The sequence below is a fragment of the Canis lupus genome, chromosome 2 (assembly GCF_003254725.2).
Source record: "Canis lupus dingo isolate Sandy chromosome 2, ASM325472v2, whole genome shotgun sequence".
Lineage (NCBI taxonomy): Eukaryota > Metazoa > Chordata > Mammalia > Carnivora > Canidae > Canis > Canis lupus.
In genome coordinates this window covers 20,495,197-20,516,097 of record NC_064244.1, presented here as the reverse complement: position 1 = coordinate 20,516,097, position 20,901 = coordinate 20,495,197, and the positions used below count along the sequence as shown (strand labels likewise).

Here is a 20,901-nt window from a genome sequence, read left to right as displayed (position 1 = left end):
AGAGGAAGAGAGAGAGAGGGAAAGAGAGAGGAAGAGACTACCTCATGCAGACTCCATGCTGAGCAGGGAGCCCAATGCTGGGCTGAATCCCACAACCCTGAGATCATGACCTGAGCCGAAACCAAGAGTCAGATGGTTAGCCAACTGAGCCATCTCAGCATCCCAACCAGCCCAGGCTCTTGACCCAGACACTGTGAGATAACAAATGTGTGTTGTTTTTAGCCAAGTCTGTGTAATTTGTTACCCAGTGAGCCATAACTAACACACCCCACCCTCCCCAGCTCACATAGGCATCAAACCCAAGTGCAGAGATTTCCAAGACCTCCACCCCCAGGGCAGCCACACCAATTTACAAGATTGTTATCTGATTTTCAATTGTCTCTTTGCTCTGGGCTCCTAGGGCTTTCTGCAATTTTCTCTAACAATTAGCTGTCCAGTCACACACACACACACACACACACACACACACGTGTGTGTGCGCACGCGCAAAAAAAATCTTTGTTATTTTTGATGAAGCATATTTAGGTTATTTTTCAAATTTTGTTTGTTTTCAAGCTAGATGGCTTCAGGGTTATAGTCCTCCTTGTGGTTAGAAATGGAAGGACTCATTAAAGATTTCCAGTCAACTGGAAGCATCATGTTCTTTTTATATTCTTTCCACAGAAAATGCATCTACTCCCAAAATTCAAATACGACCTCTCTGGGGAAGACGCTCAAACTTTTATCTCAGATGCTAACCTTTCCCTCAGAACCCCAATCTATATTTTCCTCTGCCTTTTAGAAATACTTTTCCCTTGATAGTCTTATCTTGACATTAAGGCAATTTATTTCCTTCCCCCCCAACCCCCACACACAATCTTTCAGATGGATTATTTCTTAATCAGCTTCCAATATGTCCTTTCACTCACCCCTTTACCCAGCTGGTGGCCAAGAGCTTTTTATTGGTCTTTACAACGCTTCCCACATCCGCTTCTTCCTTTCATGGCTATCGCCAGCCCCTTACTATAGGCTCCCATGATTGCATGTCTAGACGCCTGCAGTATTTTCTTTTGCTTTCTCATTTCCTTACCTTGGCTCATGCTGGTACTTCCATCCAGTCTGCCCAGTCTGTCAATATCTTACCTCTTTAAACATCCAGCTCAAAGACAGCTTTCTCCAGGAAGCCTTCTGGAACTAACTTGAGCCCAAGCTCTCCTCCTCCTCTGCACTCAAACAGTATCTGAAACCTTAGGGTTGAGAACTGCCATGCTCTACTTCTGTGTATCTTTGCCTGGTAAAGTGCCTTCCAGAGACTAAGTGTTCAATACATTTTAAAAGACTGTGACTCTGATTTGAAAGGCTATCTGATCTCTGGCTCAGAAAAAGTAGTAGGAAGGGAGTCAGGAAATCTCATAGTAGAAAGCCACAGGGAGCTAAGATTCACAAAAGATGCAAAAAGTAACAAGATTTCTTATTGCCACCAGCCTAACTCAAAGATCCACCAGACATCCAAGCCCAACCCCACTCCTGACTTCTTTCTATTTCAAATAGCCACTCCCAGAGTGGCTCCAAACCAGAAGGCTCACAGAATATAGCTTAAAATCCCAGCTTCACTGACACTGAATACCCCCTATCATGGAGCCCTCCATAACAGCACCTACTCTTCCAACTTCACCTCCATGAGCTTTCTCCTTTCATCTACAGTCCAGCCATTCTGGATTAGCCACTGTCTAAGAGGAAGATTTGTGTCTTTCTCCATTAGCTGACACTGCACTGGAATGATCTTTCTCCTTTGTGAAAGAAAGGCTTATCTCATCACTGAGACTCAGCTGGAGTCACTTCCTCCATGCAGTTTGCCCGACTGCCACCTCCTTCCTCCCTTACCTATTGTTATCTTGTCCATTTCTCTGAGTTCTCATTTGTATCTAGCACAGAGCTTGGCCATGGTACACATAGTACTGATTGAAGGATTTCTTTCTTTTCCTTTTTTTTTTTTAATATTTTATTTGGGGCGCCTGGGTGGCTCAGGTGGTTAAGCATCTGCCTTTGGCTCAGGTCATGATCCCAGGGTCCTGGGATTAAGCCCCGCATCAGCTCCCTGCTCAGAGGGGAGTCTGCTTCTCCCTCTCCCTCTGCCCATCCCCCCACCACCTTGTCCATGCTTGCTCTGTCACTCTCTCAAATAAATAAATAAAATCTTAAAAAAAATATTTTATTTATTCATGAGAGACACACAGAGAGGGGCAGAGACACAGGCAGGAGGAGAAAGAGGCTCCATGCAGGGAGCCCGACATGGGACTGGATCCTGGGTCTCCAGGATCACACCATGGGCTGAAGGTGGCACTAAACCACTGAGCCACGAGGGCTGCCCTGATTGAAGGATTTCTTTTTCTTTTTTAAGATTTTATTTATTTATTCATGAGAGACACAGAAAAAGAGAGAGAGGCAGAGACACAGGCAGAGGGAGAAGCAGGCTCCATGCAGAAGCCTGACGTGGGACTCAATCCCGAGACTCCAGGATCACATCCTGGGCTGAAGGCAGGCGCCAAACCACTAAGCCACCCAGGGATCCCCAATTGAAGGATTTCTAGGTGTCAGGTGCTATTCTCAATAGCTGACATGTATTAACTCATTTTATCCCTGACAATGAGCTTTTGAGAGGATGACTGCAGATGAAGACACAGAGAAATCAGTAGTTTGCTTGAGGCCACAGGGCATGAAGTAGTGGAGCTGGGGTTTGAAGCCAGGGCATCTGACTCCAGAGCCCAAACCATTAACCATATACTATACTGCCTTTCAGTAAGCATTGACTGAATGAGTGTACAAATGAATGATTTCTCCAGAATGATTGGAGGGAATCAACAGTCCTTTTTCATTTGCCTTCATTGCTCATGTTAGCACATTCTACGTGAATTCTTCTTGGATTCACATCTCTGGGGAAGGTTCTCATCTGCTTTGGTTCTCTTGGAAATAAAGCAGAGGACTGACCAATTTACGGCCAGTAGAGCTCTCGTATAAGCCCAATATGGACCTGGCTGGATGGCAGATACTGCATAATAAAGAGGTGCTTTCCTTCAAGTGAAATAAAACTTGAGAGTTTTCTTGTTGCTTGCTGGATATCCTAGAATAGCATCCTGCATAATTCCTAGCCAGCATTATGGAATTTAAGAGCTGGAAGGGCCTTATAGTTGCTGCATTCCAATCCCTTAATTTAATAACAAAGAGATCGAGGCTCAGATCAGCAAAGTCATCAAACTTCCCTTGGCCACAGGCTAGTTAGTGATTCCCAGACCAAAGGCCAGAGGAGACAAAATACTCCACAATCTATTGGTGTATGTTTTTTCTCCAAGGAAAATGCCTGGTTCTGACATTATTTCCCCACTTTTTTTTTTTAATAGAAAACTTGCTTTAACGGAGTTGTGATCCAATTGCAAGGATTTCACCCTTTCTTTATGTAGCATAATTTGCTCACACTTCCACGTGGGCTTGGATCCAAAAGATTTATGGTGGTTCTGTAATATCCTACTAGATGAAGGTCCTTTTGCTTCATAAATGAAGAGACTACTTCGCTTTTCTTACAGCAGCTCTAGCAGAAGGGCAAATGGGCTTTAACCAAATGTGTTTCCTTAAATAATATAATTGATCATCAACCAAGTTCTACCACACTCTGTAGTTTCTTGTTAGGTAGATAACCAAGTTGTTAGAAAGTCTCAACATGGTTATTTATCTACCTAAGAAGAGATATAGACAATATATATCCAGTATGTTACTATATATAATCATTACATATTATATTGATTGTGTGTGATTATGTATTATAAATAACTACCATTAATATAATAATATTAATTTTGATAGGTAAACCGATAAGACACATTTTTGGAGTTTGTGATCCTCCATGGCATGAGATTCCTGACTAATTGAAGCCAGTAATGGTTTGGTAAAATGTTAGGTGCTCTGCTGAGCCCTATGTGTGGGTTAGACAAATAGATGCAAAGCCACGTTAAGCTGGTTTCAGATGACTGACTTTTGGGTACAGGACCTCAGCAGACATTGCAGACAGCCAGGAAATCATTCTAGAGGGCAATTCAAAGGCACTTTGGGCAAAGACATAAGAAAACAGCTGTCCAATGTAAGATTTTTTTTGAAGCTGTTGTCATATTTCTTACTTGAAAATTACCTAATGCTGCAACAAGGAGAGATCAAGTATAAGCAGGAAGAATATTTCCTCCTCTTCTTGGTCCTCTTATTCTCTCTCTCTCTCTCTCTCTGCCTATTCCTGTTATTGCAAAAACAGAGCTGTGAAGGGAGAAGCTAACTTATATTGGGAATCTATGATGATACAACAACAGTAATAACGATGGCTAACATTTATTGCATGCTTACTATATTCTCATTTAACTCTCTGTTGAATTCTTTCCTGTGTACCTGGCATTGTGCACTCTAGGTATTACTTTGTGTTATGCTCATACCTAGCCAATGAGATATTCCTAGCTTTCTCCCATTTTACACTGTAGGAAACTTTCCAAAGTCAAACAACAAACCAGAGGTTGAGCTTGGACCCTTATCCAGCTTGTCTGATCTGGAATCATGACCTGTGCCACTTACTCTGGCTGCCACCTCGAAGGCCCATCAGCACCACATACATTAGCAGATATAAATACTGCGAACATGGCTGATGTTTTCTTCTCTGCTAGAAGCCAGAAAATGTGAGGGTGTCATCTTGGTTTTGCTTCACATTTGCCAAGGGTCCTTAAGCAAGTCATTTACTTTCTCTGTGACTCAGTTTCTTTACCTGTACAGTGAAAATTTTATCTGTCCCACTTTGTCAAGGTATTTAATGACAGATCCAATAAAAGAATTGTGAAAGTATCATGAGGAATGTTTCCATAAGCAGGCATTGGTATGACTGTGTTTACTATAAAATGCAAAACCAAAATACAAAAACCTTTCTTTCTCTTTGACAGACAGGAGAGGTCTTTCTTATATACTTCTCTCTCATCATTTTCAAGACCAGCTATGTGAAGCTGGCAATAAATTACCCCTTACTTATAAAAAGGAATAAATGTAGAGCATCTGTCTCATAGGTACTCAATAAACATTAATTTCCTTACTTTGAGCATAGGAGGCAAAGTTTGTGCAATGGTTAATTATGTGTCAACTCAACTGGACCACAGGATGCCCAGATATTTGGTTAAATGCTATTCTGGGTGTTTCTGTGAGAATGATGGGTTGTTTTTTTTTTTTTTTCAGTATTTTATTTTACTTAAAATTCCATTGTGGTTAAACTACAGTGTTATATTAGCGTCAAGCATACAATATAGTGATTGAACAATCCGTGAGGGTGTTTTTAAATGAGATTAACATTTAAATCAGTAGACAGAGCAAAGCAGATTGCCCTATTAATGTGGGTGGGCCTTGTCTAATCAGTTGAAGGTTCTAATAGACCAAAAAGTCTGACCCTCCCCTGGAATAAGAGAGAATTTTTTTTCTGCCTTTGAACTCAAACAGGAACTTCAATTCTTTATGGGTCTCTAGCCTTCTGGCCTTTGGACTGAAACTATTGGCTCTTCTGGTCTTTGGTTTGCTGTCTTACTCCACAGCTCTTCCAATCTTAGGTCTTACCTCCAAAATCACATGAGCCATCTCTTTTTAATAAATCTGTCTGTCTCTCTCTCTCTCTCTCTCTAAAGATACAGGCATAAACATATATATATATATATATACACATATATATAATTGATTATATTATATATACAATATATACATATATATTGTATGTGTGTGTATATATATATACACACACACACATACTGATTCTGTTTCTCAGAGAACCATGACTAACAGAGTCTGGTATATGCTCACTCAGTGCCACAGGAAAGATCTGTTTGCAACATCCTAAAACTAATAATCAGCCATGATTTTCCTGTAAGCAATTAGGTTCGAAATTGAAAATCCTGGGGATCCCTGGGTGGCTCAGAGGTTTGGTGCCTGCCTTTGGCCCAGGGCGCGATCCTGGAGTCCCGGGATCAAGTCCCACGACGGGCTCCCAGCATGGAGCCTGCTTCTCCCTCCTCCTGTGTCTCTGCCTCTCTCTCTCTGTGTCTATCACAAATGAATGAATGAATGAATGAATGAATGAATGAATGAATGAATAAATAAATAAATAAATAAATAAATAAATAAATAAGAAATTGAAAATCCTGAGTGTGGTGAGGAGGAAGAGCTGTGCCCTAGGAGTCACTTAACTACATCAGAACTCTAGCTTCATGATTCAGGACATACCCTTGGGGAGCTCACTACTTGTCATGGCTGGCACCTCAGTGTCCTTTCTGTTCTAGGGTGCAAATCACTTATTTGGCTACAAAAGACTATTTTATAGTCTGTCTCACATTCTCTACTTCATAAATCTTCAATAGGTGTCAGCTCCACAGAAGGCAGTGGCTTGATTCAATAAGTCTAAAATGGTCCCCAAAGGCTTATCACCTGGATATATGAGGAATGGCTTTTAGATTTTCACCCTCCTTTAGTCTAAGCCAGCCTGAGAAAGAACACACCATGTCTGTCTGATCTGGGGGCTTTCTTCCCCTCCTCCACATCTCCAGTGATTTATAACTCATTTTTTTTCTGACTAACCGTGACCATGGTCATGACCATGCATACTACTCTGGACGGACTCCTCAGCTTATCAAGGGGATATGGCTATTAACAAGAGAGCTTGGCTCCCAGAGGGTTTGACTCCTGAGATGTATTTTTCTTCCTTTCTCAATTACTAGTGGAAAATAAAGCCTGGGAGGAAAACAAGATAAACAGTGGCAATTCAAATTTCCCCTAAGCTAGGGCTTATTTTTTATTTTTCCCAGATCTCAGATAAACTCTCCCTGGTTTCTGTTTTATGTCACTTTGGCTGACACATGTCAAGCTCTTAACATTGATTAAAAATAGACCATTTGGATGGAAACAGACTATCACAACACAAGGGGATTTTGCTGTTTCATTTTGTAGTTTTAATAAGTGTAAGGGGAATAAAGAGACCTAGGTGAATAGTCTTGGAGACCAAATCCTGTTTATCTACAGAACACATATACCTTCTCATCTCCCCTTCCTTATACTCTACTTGATTACTCAGAAGGGTGGGTTCAACCCTACCTCTACCACTGGCCTCTCACAGAAAGAGTCAATTAAAGAGAATGTCTAGAATTGCATGGATTATCCTTGTTTAGGCTACAATCTTGCTTGATAGTTGTGTGGGTACATATCTTACTTCCTCTGTTAGATTGAGACCTATGGTTGCAGACAGTGTCGTTCATGTCCTTCCCACAAGACACAGCATAGTCTCTTGACACACGCAGGAGACAATTGATTACAAATATTTGTTGGTTAAACAAATGAGTGAATGAAACTATTTTAATAGGCGTAGATGACAAGCCTTTTAGGAGCTGTTAGGTTCAATTATAATTAGACTCATGCTGTCATTCATCACTAGCAGTCTTGGCCAGATATTCAATGCTGCCAATTGATACCAGCCAATTGGTAAGTAAGGCTGTATAACCACCTCCTAGAAGATCACGATGCTTGTCCAGATTGCTGTTTGAAGATGAAACAAGGCGTTTCCACTGTAATTCTGACTCCACGCTAGCACTATGTGGTATGGTCTCTGCAGATTTACTTTCTCAAATATGACCCTGGAGCTGGAAAAAGAATAGGATCAGTGGCCCCAGTAAGGATATCTGTTTTCTAGAACCTAGTATTTTGCTAGACTGAGGCAATGTCATAAGAAGATACTTTATCATTGCCCCTCTCATTCTTGCAGACTCAACTACAATATCGAGATGCTGACATGTATAAGGAATGAAGAATTTGTTTAGCCTTCTATGGGAAAACAAAGTGAGAATAAACCCTTTAGCAAAAAAAAAAAAACCAAAACCCTACTAAACTTTTTCTTAAGAGATTTAGCACATTTGAAAAAAATGTACAGAAATGAGTATTTTTTTCCGCCAAAAAAACACCTCAGTTCACGTTTTCTTCAGGAGCCTCAAAATTTTCCATTTCTGGTCAAGATCTGAACAGCAAAAAAGGAAGTATGATCTGAAGTAATTATGGTCTGAGCAGGAGCAAAATAGGCCCCAGACCTCACGAGGAAACTTGACCAAAAGAGGAACAGTGCTCCTCCTGACTTAGAAAACTGAACTGCTAGAGTTTAACCAACTGGCCCTAATTCAGAGCAGGTGCAATCACTCCAGCCGTTTGCTGACAGGCAACATGGAGGAGAGAAAACAAAAAGAAGGGAGAAGCACTGAGCGCTCAGAGGCTTTCAGAGGCTCCTGTTGCTAGGGAACCACTTCCTCTGTGCTCATACACAGCTAACTCAAGCTATTCAGATATCACTAGAATAATCTTTCTTAGGCTTAGGAAGAAAGGAAACAGCTCTCAAAGCTCAGACGTCATGGTAACACCAGGCAAGGCCTGGCTTTTCCAGCAGGCACCAAAGAGGCAAGGATGCTGGGAGAGGACAAGAAGTGAATGGGCATCTTGTCTTTCTTTTTTCAGAGAGTCAGAGGGCTAACACCCCCCCCCCCCTTCTTCTCTTTCCAGGTGTGTCAGTTGCAAACAGCGACAGCATGCACACACAGGAGCACACACAGTAATTTTATTATCAATTCCTTGAGAGCAGAGACAAGGCTTTATTTATCTTCAGATGCCAACATCTTCCAATCCAGCTGCTCTACACTCAGTTCTCCGTATGTATTGAATTCAACTCCTCTTTTCACAAAGATTTACTGAGGATTCGGTTCTATGTGCACTATGTGGCATGCTCTGCTGCAGACAAAAATGAGCACATATACTCCTCCCCTCAAGAAGCTTCCTGGTCTTGTAAGAGAAACACATGCAAGCATGAGGGTTGGCTACAGATGACAGCAACACACATAACAGTAGTGTAAATAAGATAGAAAGTTGTATATATAGTTTTTGTTCTTACACATAAAAGAAGTCTGCACGGAGGCAGTGCAGAGTTGGTATGGAGCCCCATGGTCACCAAGACCCAGTTTCTCCTGTGTCTTGCCCCCACTATCCTTGGATAAGAGTTTCATCCTCAAAGTCACCCTGTGATCCAAATGGTCACCATGATATCCTGCCAATGTTCCAGATGGTTAGGAGGGGAAGAGTGTTCTCTCTTGAGGGAGATTTCTAAAAGCCCCACAGTAGTATTACAGCATTTGATGGCTTTCTATGAAAAATATAAAGCCCCCTCCTCATGTTATTGCTTGAGGGGTGTGAAATCAGTCTTATTTATATATAGCTCCATTTTTGCTTTTTTTTTTTTTTCTTTTTAAGATTTTATTTATGTATTCATGAGAGACAGAGAGAGAGAGAGAGTCAGAGACAGGCAGAGGGAGAAGCAGGCTCCATGCAGGGAGCCCGATGCAGCACTCATCCCAGGTGTCCAGGATCAGGTCCTGGGCTGAAGGCGGCGCTAAACCGCTGAGCCACCCAGGCTGCCCCCACGTTTTCATTATGGAAATTACAGCATCTTATTACAGCAATTTTGGAAAATGGATTAATTGGTCCTTAACACCAATACTTAACAAATATTTATTGCACGCTATCACACTAGGAGCTAGGACTGTGAGAGTAAATAACTACTATGGGCATTCTGGATTTTTTTTTTTCTCCGTTTTGTAAAAATGCATCAGTTTTTGTGTTTTGTAGTTGTAATTACAGTAAATAATTTCATATCCTACTTTTTTTGCTTAACATTAAATCATTAGCTTTTTTCCACTTTATCATATGACTAAATTTATAGCAAGCAAATATGTTCCCAGTAAAAATTAAATGTTATTTTTAAAAAGCCATAAAACAATGAGATACCACTACACACCTATAGAGTAACCAAAATACAGAACACTGACAATACCACATACTAGTGAGGATGCAGACCAACAATAAGTCTTACTCATTGCTGGTGGGAATGCAAAATGGCTCAGCCACTATGGAAAACATCATATTCTTACCATAGGGCCCAGCAATTGCACTCTTTGGTGTTTACTCAAAGGAGCTGAAACATTATCCACCAACTTTATCCACACAAAAACCTGCACACACATGTCTGTTGCGGTTTTTTCATAACTGCTATAACTTGAAAACAATTAAGATATCCTTCAGTTGGGACGCCTGGGTGGCTCAGAGGTTGAGCATCTGCTTTGGCTCAGGGTGTGATCCTGGAGTCTGGGGATCGAGTCCCACATCAGGCTTCCTGCATGGAGCCTGCTTCTCCCTCTGCTGTGTCTCTGCCTCTGTGTGTGTGTGTGTGTGTCTTTCATGAATGAATAAATAAAATCTTATAAAATAAAAAAGATATCCTTCAGTTGATGAATAAACTATGATCCATCTAGACAATGAAATATTATTCAGCACTAAAAAGAAATGAGCTATCAAGCCATAAAAAGACAGGGAGGAATCTTAAATGTATATTACTAAGTGAAAGAAACCAGTTTGAAAAGGCTACATATTGTATGATTTCAACTAGATGACATCCTGGAAAAGGCAAAACTATGGAGACAGTAAATGCATTAGTGGTTGCCAGGGGTAGGGGAGCAGGGAGGGATGAATAGGCAAAGCACAGAGGATATTTAGGACAGTGAAAATACTCTGTATGATGGATACATGTCCTTATACATTTGTCCAAACCATAGAATGTACAACACCAAGAGTGAACCCTAATGTAAACCATGGAGTTTCAGTGATAATGGTGGGTCCATGTGGGTCTGTCAATTACAACAAATGTTCCCCTCTGGTGGGGGATGTGGATAATGGGGAAGGCTATGCATGTGGGGCAGTGGGGGCGGGGGAGGGAAGGGGCATATAGGAAATCTCTACCTTTTGTTCAATTTTTTTTTTAAGATTTTATTTATTTATTCATGAGAGACACACACACACATACACAGAGAGAGGCAGAGAGAGAAGCAGGCTCCATGCAGGGAGCCTGATGTGGGACTGGATCCCGGGACTCCAGGACCACACCCTGGGCCGAAGACAGGCACTAAACTGCTGAGCCATCCAGGGATCTCCCCTTTTGTTCAATTTTGCGTGAACCTAAAACTAGTCTAGAAAAAAATGAAGTCTATTAAAAATAAATCTCAGCCACATTCCCTTGCTCTTGCCATCTTACACACTGTCCCAACTTGAAACTGCCAGTACCTAAGGTACATCCCATAGTTCCCTGGTAGGATGAAACTCCAGACACTAAAAGTGATTATTTTCTTAATAATCAACCCTTGATCGACTGCCTGTCTTATGCTGTCTCACTTCCCCTCCTTACCACATGTGCATCCTGGGATCTCCTCCAAACAAGCTGTACTAGAATCCTTGTCCCAGGATCTACTTCTGGGGGAACCACATTAAGGTATCTCCTGACAACTTGGCTTATATCCCATTGGCCAGACCTATCTGTAAGGGAGGCTCGAAAACATACTTTTATAGCTGGGCTTACACTGCACCCAACAAAATCAGAATCCTGTGGCTAAAGAAGAGAAGATGAATATTGGATAAACAATTGGCAGAGATAAGACATATCCACACATAATTGTAAATTATGGGCCATAAGAGAGGTATTAGAGTAATTCCTTCTCTGTAGGTATTCTATCACTTCATTAAAAGTACAGAATTTGACTTGGACCTTCAAACCCATGTATAATAGCTGAATAGATCTGACAGTGATATGTAGAGTGGGTAAGAGCAGGTAAGGTCTAGATGCAGAAAGACCAGATAGGAAACTATTAAAATAGTTTGGGCATGGGGGAATAATCAACTAACCTGGAATGTGACAACAGGACTGGAAAAGTTGGAATTGATACAAGAAATATTGCAAAGAAACCCAATGTAGAGTTTAAGCGGAAAATAGCAATGAAACATGACTTTGAAGCTGAAAGCCAAGATGGAAGGTGACAGCATAAACAGGAGTCATACAGTTGGAAAGAAGAGCCAGATCTGGGGGCGTTCATTTTTGTCTTAGATGCTGCAGGATTTCAACCTAGTATCCTAGAGCGAAGCAGATTAAAAACAAAGATACTAAATTTCACCAATCTTGGGGAAAAAAGTAAAGACTCATTTCTTTACTTCATCTCAATCATCTCAATGACTTTATATGCCTAGGGCCAATTCCAGGAACTCGCCCCACCCCAGTGTGCCCTCTTTACAGAAAACCAGGATGGTTAGCCTTTCTAAAAGGCACCAGATCTAAGATCCCTGCTGATAAATGTCCTCAAATCAGAGGCAAATAGAATCTACCCTCTCCACGTGTGGTACTGCTCAGAAATTCTCAACTCTGTCCAGAAGATATACTAGTGTTTTGTTTTGTTTTTAAAGATTTTATTTATTTATGAGAGACACGGAGAGAGGCAGAGACACAGGCAGAAGCAGGCTCCATGCAGGGAGCCTGACTCGGGACTCAATCCCAGGACTCCAGGAACATGCCCTGGGCTGAAGGTGGCACTAAACTGCTGAGCCACCCGGGCTGCCCTATACCAGTCTTTAAAGAGTTGCTGAGATGGCTAAGAGTATAGAGCATTGGACTCAACTGGGCCTCTGTTGGGATGAATTAACTTTTTAACGCTGAGTTTCCTTATTTGCAAAGTGGGGATAATATAGACCCCAGAGGGCTGTTAAGAGGATTAAATAAGAAACTCACAAAAGCACTTAGCATAGCGCCTAATGCATTGCAAGTACTTAATAAATGTTAGCTGGTGTTATTGTTGAGTATCCGGCAAGCATGCTTACCAGACACTTTGTGTTCAGTTGTTAGAAAAGGACAATTCAGCTAATGTGATGCTGAATACACTCAAATCAAAAACGGCAGCTGGACCAGGTGAACCCCGAATCCAATCAATGGGGTGTAGCTTGGTATGGAGCAGAGAAAGTCATAGTTACCTGAAGAAAGTAAAACATTTTCTTCAAGGCTTTCCAAATGGTTGGAGAGAACTCCACCCTGTGAACCCACTTAGAGCAGGGCAGGCATAAAAAGAATGCGGGCACAGAGAAAATGGCTGGAAACACAGCTATTGGGGTTGAGTGCATAAAACCAACAAGGCGAGACTTGAAGCCCTATATCTCAGTGCCCAGCAGAGAGGGCAGTCTCCACAAACACTTGTTGAACTCACCAGACAAGTTAACTGTGTAAGTAACCAAACGAACTGATCTGATGCCTCTGTGTTTATAATGACAGCCAGGCTAGCAATGGGCCTCCGCCAAATGCGCCCTGGCTCTTGAGTCCTTGGTCTGGTTCTGCTTCTATGGCTTGGAAAAAGCCAAGGGCTGTTTGTCCCTTTTGTCAGTTTCTCCTTGGATAGGAAAGCTGAAATTTTCCATGATTACTATACACACTGGAGTCATGCTTGATCAAAATCCATCTAAAAGGTGCCAGGCACACAGCCAGACGGGCAAATGCACACAAAGGAAATTTTACATCAGCCTTGCTGAGCCAGAGCAGAAACAGAAGTCCATCAGGGCAGCCCTCTCGGTGAGAACACAATGACCCCTTAGTTCCCATGAAAGGAAAAGACCCAGAGAAGCAGCTGTGCCCTATTGCCATCCTGAGTCCTCCACCGTCCTGTGTCGTTAAGGTGGGAGCTGCAACTACACTTCTAGCTGTTCAGTCACACCCATCCATTAAATGTTTCCCTTTCCTAGGGTACCCTTCATAGTTGTTATTGTCCATTACTGAAACCACGAGAAGCCTCTGAATGGTGTAGCATTAGCCTGTGACACAGAAGAAAATGTAACTGTGGGGAGCTTCAGAGAACGGGGTAAAGATCACTGGCCTGAGGTCAGCGCGCACCAGCTTGACGCAAGCTAGTGCATCTCGTTTCCACAGCAACGGCCCCCACGCCATCTCACCTGCTCCTCCGACACAGGCATGTTGGGGAGGTAACCTGGCAGGGATGTGATGTCACCCCACTTCTATTGTTTTATCACTTGGGCATGCAGGCCTGCTCTGTCAGTTTGTACAATTTCTCAAGAACAGATAGAACCTAGATTTTTACAGGAAGTTTTCCAGATTTTAAACATTGGGAACCGAATTTTTAATTTTGAAGAAGACTGCAGGCCAAACAAAATGTATCTGAGTTTGCCCTGTTGGTAACATCAGTCCTAAAATATTAGAAGTCACTTTTCAGGGTTTCAGAATTACTCTGTTTTTTTTTTACTATCTGTGTGGAACATGGACTACATACCAATCCTTAGCCATAATTCGTTAGAAAACTCATTAACATTTTGCTCTCATACTTTGTTGTCTCTTTTTCTCATCATCTCTCTGTGATGAAGGATAAAGATCCAGAGGCATTGTTTTCTAAGCTGTTTTTAAAAACAGGCTCAAAATAGGGTAAATGATGATTCAAGTTTCACACCGATCCAATCAGTAACTCAGCCAAACATTAGGGCTCATGTTTGGGGCTTGGAAAGAAATGATTCTGTGACTCAGATCCACTCCTCAATTCATATCAAGTAAGTTCAAAATGAGTCACAATATAGCAGTATCTAAGCAAATATGCTTTGTGATGGTCAACATCAAGTTGGAAGAGTCTCCTTCCTTCTTAATAATCATTTAACTTCCCCCAATTAACAGGTAAGTACAGAATGCTGCATTCAGAAAAGGTTGGAGAATTTTTAAGAAGCTGAGGAATGCCACCATTTTAACAAGTTAATAATTTAGTGATCAGAGCAGCTATTTCGCATTGAGGTTTTAAAACACTTTTGTCAAAAGGTTTTTAGTTTTTCTTTTTTGAGATCTCAGGTTCATTGATTCTTTTGAATATATTACACTGTGTTGAATGCTCTGATGGTGCCAGGGTACCCTCTCTGATTATGGGTCCCCCCCACCGAAAGCTGTTTCTGTGGAAGGTGAGGGAAATAGCAGGTGGGGTGGGGTGATAAGCCAGGAGGAGAGCTATCAGCTACTTCTGTGGCTTAACCCCTGGGAGCAACTCTGGGCATCAGTGCAGAACATGTGGCCCACGGCTGGCCACCCCAAGGGGTCAATGAGTGGAGGTATTTATTCATCAGGTCCCAGCAGTGTTTGCTTGAGGGCTACTCCTGAGGGGGTCAGAGCAGGTTCTGGAAGAGAAAGCCCAAGGCAGACACCTGTAGGTGTAGGAAGTGGAGCCAAGGTCTATAGAAGCAGAAGCTGGGGTATGGTGGCCACCCTGCTCCCCCAAGCTTCATCAGTCCTGCCTCCCCTAATCTGGAATCACGAGAAGCCTCTGAATGGTGTAGCATTCAGAGTAGTGACATTTTCTCAATGAAGTATAAATAACTTAGGAGAAGTCCTGGTTTGTCTTTTCAACCACATTGCTTGAGCTATGCTCCTCCTGTACAGATTCTAGAGCAGTGGCTCACCCACTGGGAGTCACCTAAATGGGTAGTAGGGCATGACTGCCACAAAGCCATGTTGAACTGAGGTGTGGGAGTGAGGGGAATAACGATGCTGACTTCAGGGGACCCCTAGGATCAAAAAGCCACTTCATTTAAATGTTTGCAGGGAAACATGGGTAAACAGCAACAAGAGAAACACCACCACCAATCTTTGAGATTCCAAAACTTTCCATTTTCTATCTCACCTAAGGGCTTTGGTGACAATGACCAGCTGGAACCTCTACATGATGATTTCCGCTATCTGTGTCCCGAGAACGGGAGGAAGGGTACAGTCCAGGGAAAGAGTGTGCTGGGCATCCAGAAGCACAGTATGCAGCGCAAGCTCCTGCTTTCCATTCACGTGCGGGGACGGGAAGTGAGAAGTGGAAGTGGGTAGAGGGATTCCTCCAGAATGGAGACACCCAAAGACCATCCGTGTATGGTTTCACTTACTTAACCTTAGAGTTGTTCATCACTGCTGCTCTTGTATATTAGTGCTGCCTTCATGATTCTTTCTGCTCTGAGGGATTTTTACAAAGGCTGGATAAGAAATTTTAAACAGGGAAATAATAGAAGAAAATAAAATAGCATTGAAACATCGTGTGGGGGACACACACACCCCACACATTAGAAAATTCTGCTCCAAGTATTGCCAACACTGAGCATTTCATTCCTAGTAACTGATTCATTTTTATGACCTGGATAAACTTCTAGGAAGCCCTGTGCCTCCAGGGTGCTAAGGGGACTCAGGATTGGATAAAGAGTAGTATCCGATAAAGCTACCAAGGTGTCTCATGTGGTGCATGGGCACAATATCTAAACCAAACATTTGATGTGCAGGTGCATTTCTGCTCCTCTTCGAGAAACAGGTGCCTGGTTAGTCGACAACACATCAGGTGTACCTTGATTGCAGAGGACTAAATCAAACTCCTTTTTATTTATTTGTGTTTTTTCATTTACAAACAATAAGTGGTCTATTGAATTTCCTGAATAAAAAAATCTGGAAATGATTAGCTCTCTGTCCATGGGGAGAGGAGAAAAACCAGAAACTGCTCCCTCAGTGACCCTGAGGAGTATGGATATTGTGGTTTCAAAGCTGTGGGTGGTATTATTGCTTAATAGATGTTACTAAGACAGTGCTGAGAACCTGGAAACCGGATTCATTAGTCTGACACCTTCTCAACATGAAATAATACTGAGTTAGGAGCAGACTGGTACAACTTAAGCGGGCAGGCTAGGAAGTTTCCCTTCCTGCTTGAAAGAACACTCTTGTTGCCCTGCCCTGCCGAAAACAAACATTACACTCACTCCCACCCCAAGCATCTCCTTGGATTCAAGGGCAGGGCCAGCTGATTTAACAGTGAAGAAAATCTAGCTGTGCTCTCCCCCACCCCATGACTTCCTCCTATGTACACTAATATCTATAAAAGCCCATGCATGGTATCCCATCCAGTGGTGTTTTAGTTCTTGGGATGGGGAATATATCACTTTCATAGGTGCATATTCCTCTGGTAGACCTTCACTTTGTGGGAAGAATTTACATGATAGTGAACATCCAATCAATTATCATTTGAAGTAGAGACTAAGATTAAATAAAATCTCCTTAGACTAAAATAAAAGCATGGTAGCCAAGTCCCATACAGGAGTTTGGGGATCAGCACTTTGCTAGAAGTCATGTGCAACCTCAGCATCATTTTCTCTAATAAAAGTCCCCTAGAACCCAGAGACTGTCCTATAGCCAAGGGAATGGGAAGAAGGTAAAGGAAGTACATTTAGTTCCTTGAAGACAAGCCCTGTGTCTCCCTCATCTTTGACTTCCCAGGGATTAGCGTGGTCGTCTTCATGTTTGTTAAAGCCCCTACTGAACAAGTCTTCAATATCAAAAGTTGTACTGTAAACCACACTTGGTCATTCACGCATTCATTTATACTTCAGTCAAACAGCCATCTATTTTGAACTCTTCCATACTCCAGAACATTATGCTGGGAACTGGAGAAAAAAAAATAGAAAAAGATTCTGTGTATTCAGCTTCTGGTAGAGCCAACTGCTTTAGTAGCAAGAGTTTAAAAGAGAAGAGCAATCATTCCTTCTTTGTCCAACAAATCTTTATTGAGCATCTACTTTACATAGGGCTCTGTTCTGGGCATTCATTATTTACATAGCAGCATAACATATGCTCAAACACCAGAGCTTATGGAGCTTACATTCTAGACGATGAAGACTCATAAAGAACAAGGAAAGGACATAGTGCATCAGAGAGTCATAAGTGGTTTTCAGACAACTAAGATGGGGCAAGGAGGTAAGAGTTATAGACAGATTACAGTTCTGCTCAGGGTGGTCAGAGAAAGACTTACTGAGGGCAGAGACCAGTTAGGAGGTAGGGATGGAAGCCATGCAGACCAACATATTCATCCCATATGGAAATTTAGGGATCAGGTCTTTGCTGGAAGACATCTCCAGCCCCCAGCAGCATTTTCTGTAATAAAAGACCTCCTAGGACCTCAGATGGTCTGTCCTAAGGTTAAGGGGATGGAAAGAAAGTAAACTCAGGATACAGGAAGCACACCACCTTCTGTTTTCCAATGTCCCTACCTGAACAGTTTTCTATTCATTCTTTAGCCAGGGCCTTAGAAAAATCGGTAAGGAAGATAAATCACCTTTTTTTTTTTTTTTTGCACAAAGTGAGGCATGACTGAAATACAGTTGGCATGGGGTAGAGACCTCATTTTGACTGTTCTACTATGACATGACAGTAAAAGCAAACATTTTAGTTATCTGAATTACCAGAGAATAGGTCATTCTCTCACCTCCCATGGCTCCCAGCCAGAAGTGCCACCTTCCTGCAGGGGGCCAGCCTCATACACACACACACACACACACACACACACAGCAACATCACATCTCTTAAGAAGCTGCTCAATGGAACCCTGGTCTCACTTCCTCACAAAGGTTACAAAAATACATATATTTTTTTCTTTATTGCTTTCATTTTTAGTTGAAGAATTTTAACTGTTTGGGGTTTACTTCACACATAAGAAACGTTACAAACCACAGGAAATGAAAGCTTGACTAAATGCAGATGACACAGAAGGCCAACTCTGAAAGTGTGCTGGGCCTCCCTCAGCCTTAGGTGACCTTTAGCAAAAAGAATGTTCCAGTGAAATGTTCTGTCATAAAACAACATTGACTTATAAGATTCTCCCCCATTATGATCAGAGTGTAGCAATCTTGAGGCCACAACAGCACACAGGCTGATAGCAACCAAAAAGATAATAAGGATTCTACAAAGTCTTCTTGGATTTTAAACACATTTGAAAGTTGTTTCAGCATTCAAAAATACTTGGCCTGCATCTAAAGCAATACACGGGCAACAAAAAAGGCAAGATCCGGCCAACATTTTAAAAACACATTTTACTTTCTTTTGAAACATAGCCACCAGAAAGGGTGCAATTCATTAAAAAAAAAAAATTCTCTCAAGAAAATATAGCTGGCCCATCCATTCATCTGTCTCCCTGTCCACAAGGGAATGAATGAATAAATGAAGATATGATGTGCTAACTCCCTCTCACAGGGATCCCTGGGTGGCTCAGCAGTTTAACCCCTACCTTCGGCCCAGGGCATGATCCTGGAGTCCCAGGATCAAGTCCCACATTGGGCTCCCTGCGTGGAGCCTGCTTCTCCCTCTGCACCCCCCCCACTCTGTCTCTCATTAATAAATAAATAAATCTTCCTCTCACTCTCCCAAAACTGATACTACATAATTTCTATTCATTTGGCTAGAGATAAGATTAGTTTGGGCAAGATCTGTAGTTTCTTTATGTCAACTCATAAATCTGAGTCTCTGTACTAAAAAGGTAACACTCACTTTTAACCTTATTCAGTATTGATGCCTTTTATAGGCTGTTGTATTTGTGGTGCTTGGCTTGTTCCAAGGACCCTACAGTGAAACAGAGATTAAAGGAAGCCTCATCACAAAACTTCTCTAAAATGACAAGTCATGGAAACCACAAAAGGCTCTAGGAAAGGAACATATCCTATGGCAATACAAAAAGGAAAGACATGCCACAGAAAGACAGACCTGGGAGCAGGTGGCCAAGTGAGCCATGCAAACCAAAATGTCTGCCAACTTAGATGTAGCAGCTGCTGAGAAATGAGGTATAAATCCAGGTGAGAACATGTAAACTCTTCTCCTGTCCTCAGCTACTTCTAATAACTGGCTTATCTCAGACGGTCATATTGCCAGGCTTTGAATTGTGCCTTCTTGCTGACTTAGAGATTCTTCTGTTTGGAACTATGGCCTCCTTCTTGCTACTATTATTAAAGTATTGTTGTTTTTTTCTCTATTTTTCAGACAACATCATGGTACCTCAAGGAAACTCTTATGTCTGGAAATCTTTCCTTCACACCTCCATTCCTATCACCATTTTTCATGGGTCTATTACCTCATTTTTCCTTCTCCCTGTGCAATGATAATGATGTTATACAAGAAGGATGCAAGATGTCTCCAAAATGGCACCTTTGGATAAAAGATCTAACCAAAATGACACCTTTTTGGATAAAAGATCTAACCTTACTTCCAAAGAGATATAACCCCTGTTTTTAAGGAACACATAGCCTGATGGAATCTTCATTGAGTGTCCTCATGATTCAGAGCCTTATTCAGGTCAAGAAAGTAGCTAACCACACGTGTGACTACAGCCAGAAAGGCCTCCTCTTCTTCACCTGCTTGCTAATGTTTAAAATCCCTTTAGCAGCCACTACATTTTTTCATTCTGTAGGCAGATTTGCAGCTTAAAATACTAATAGGCTAAAGAGTCTTTTTTTATTAAAAGATTTTATTCATTTATTCATGAGAGACACACCGAGAGAGGCAGAGACACAGGCAGTGGGAAGCCCGATGCAGGACTCAATCCCAAGACCCTGGGGTCACAATCTGAGCCAAAGGCAGACAGACGTTCAATCACTGAGCCACCCAGGTGCCCCTACATGTTCTTTTGATGGTAGCAAAGCTGGGGATGGAAGGTAGTGAGGAGGGAATCCCACTGAGGGGGCAGGGCATGGAAACGGCAGGCTGGAGGCAAAAATAAACTTTATCTTATGATGAACCTACCCAGCAATGGTCTTGATGAAATGAAGCACCAGCTGACAGCAACTCACAATGTATCACATTAAAAGGGATTTATTATAAATGGGTTACCCTGTCCACTCAGTTAATATATCCATGAAGCCAAGGGGAAGTGCCACCTGATTCTGAGTAAGCAATAGGGTTCTGTCTATTACAGGCAGATCACTTAATTAGAAAAAAAAAACCCTCAAATGTACAGACACTAAATTATTAGACAGCAAAGGACAGGTAATGATGGTAGTAAAGTTTAAACATACTCCCAATTAACCTGTCATAGCCCCTGGGTAGACCCTGCAAGTAGAAATTACAGATCTCAGGATAAAGTGACAAATGCTTAAGGATTAGGTCATCAGCCACAAAAGGGGCCGGATACCGAATAAGTATCACTTTAG

The 20,901-nt window shown here is 41.9% G+C and overlaps 1 long non-coding RNA gene across 1 annotated transcript; it reads left to right on the top strand.

Annotated features, from left to right (window-relative positions):
- Window positions 1-14,472: 14,472 nt before the first annotated feature.
- LOC112658806 (uncharacterized) lies at window positions 14,473-20,538 on the top strand. Its single transcript, XR_003135981.3, has 3 exons — window positions 14,473-14,599; window positions 15,596-15,821; window positions 19,736-20,538. It is a non-coding gene; the product is annotated as an uncharacterized LOC112658806 (long non-coding RNA).
- Window positions 20,539-20,901: the final 363 nt, after the last annotated feature.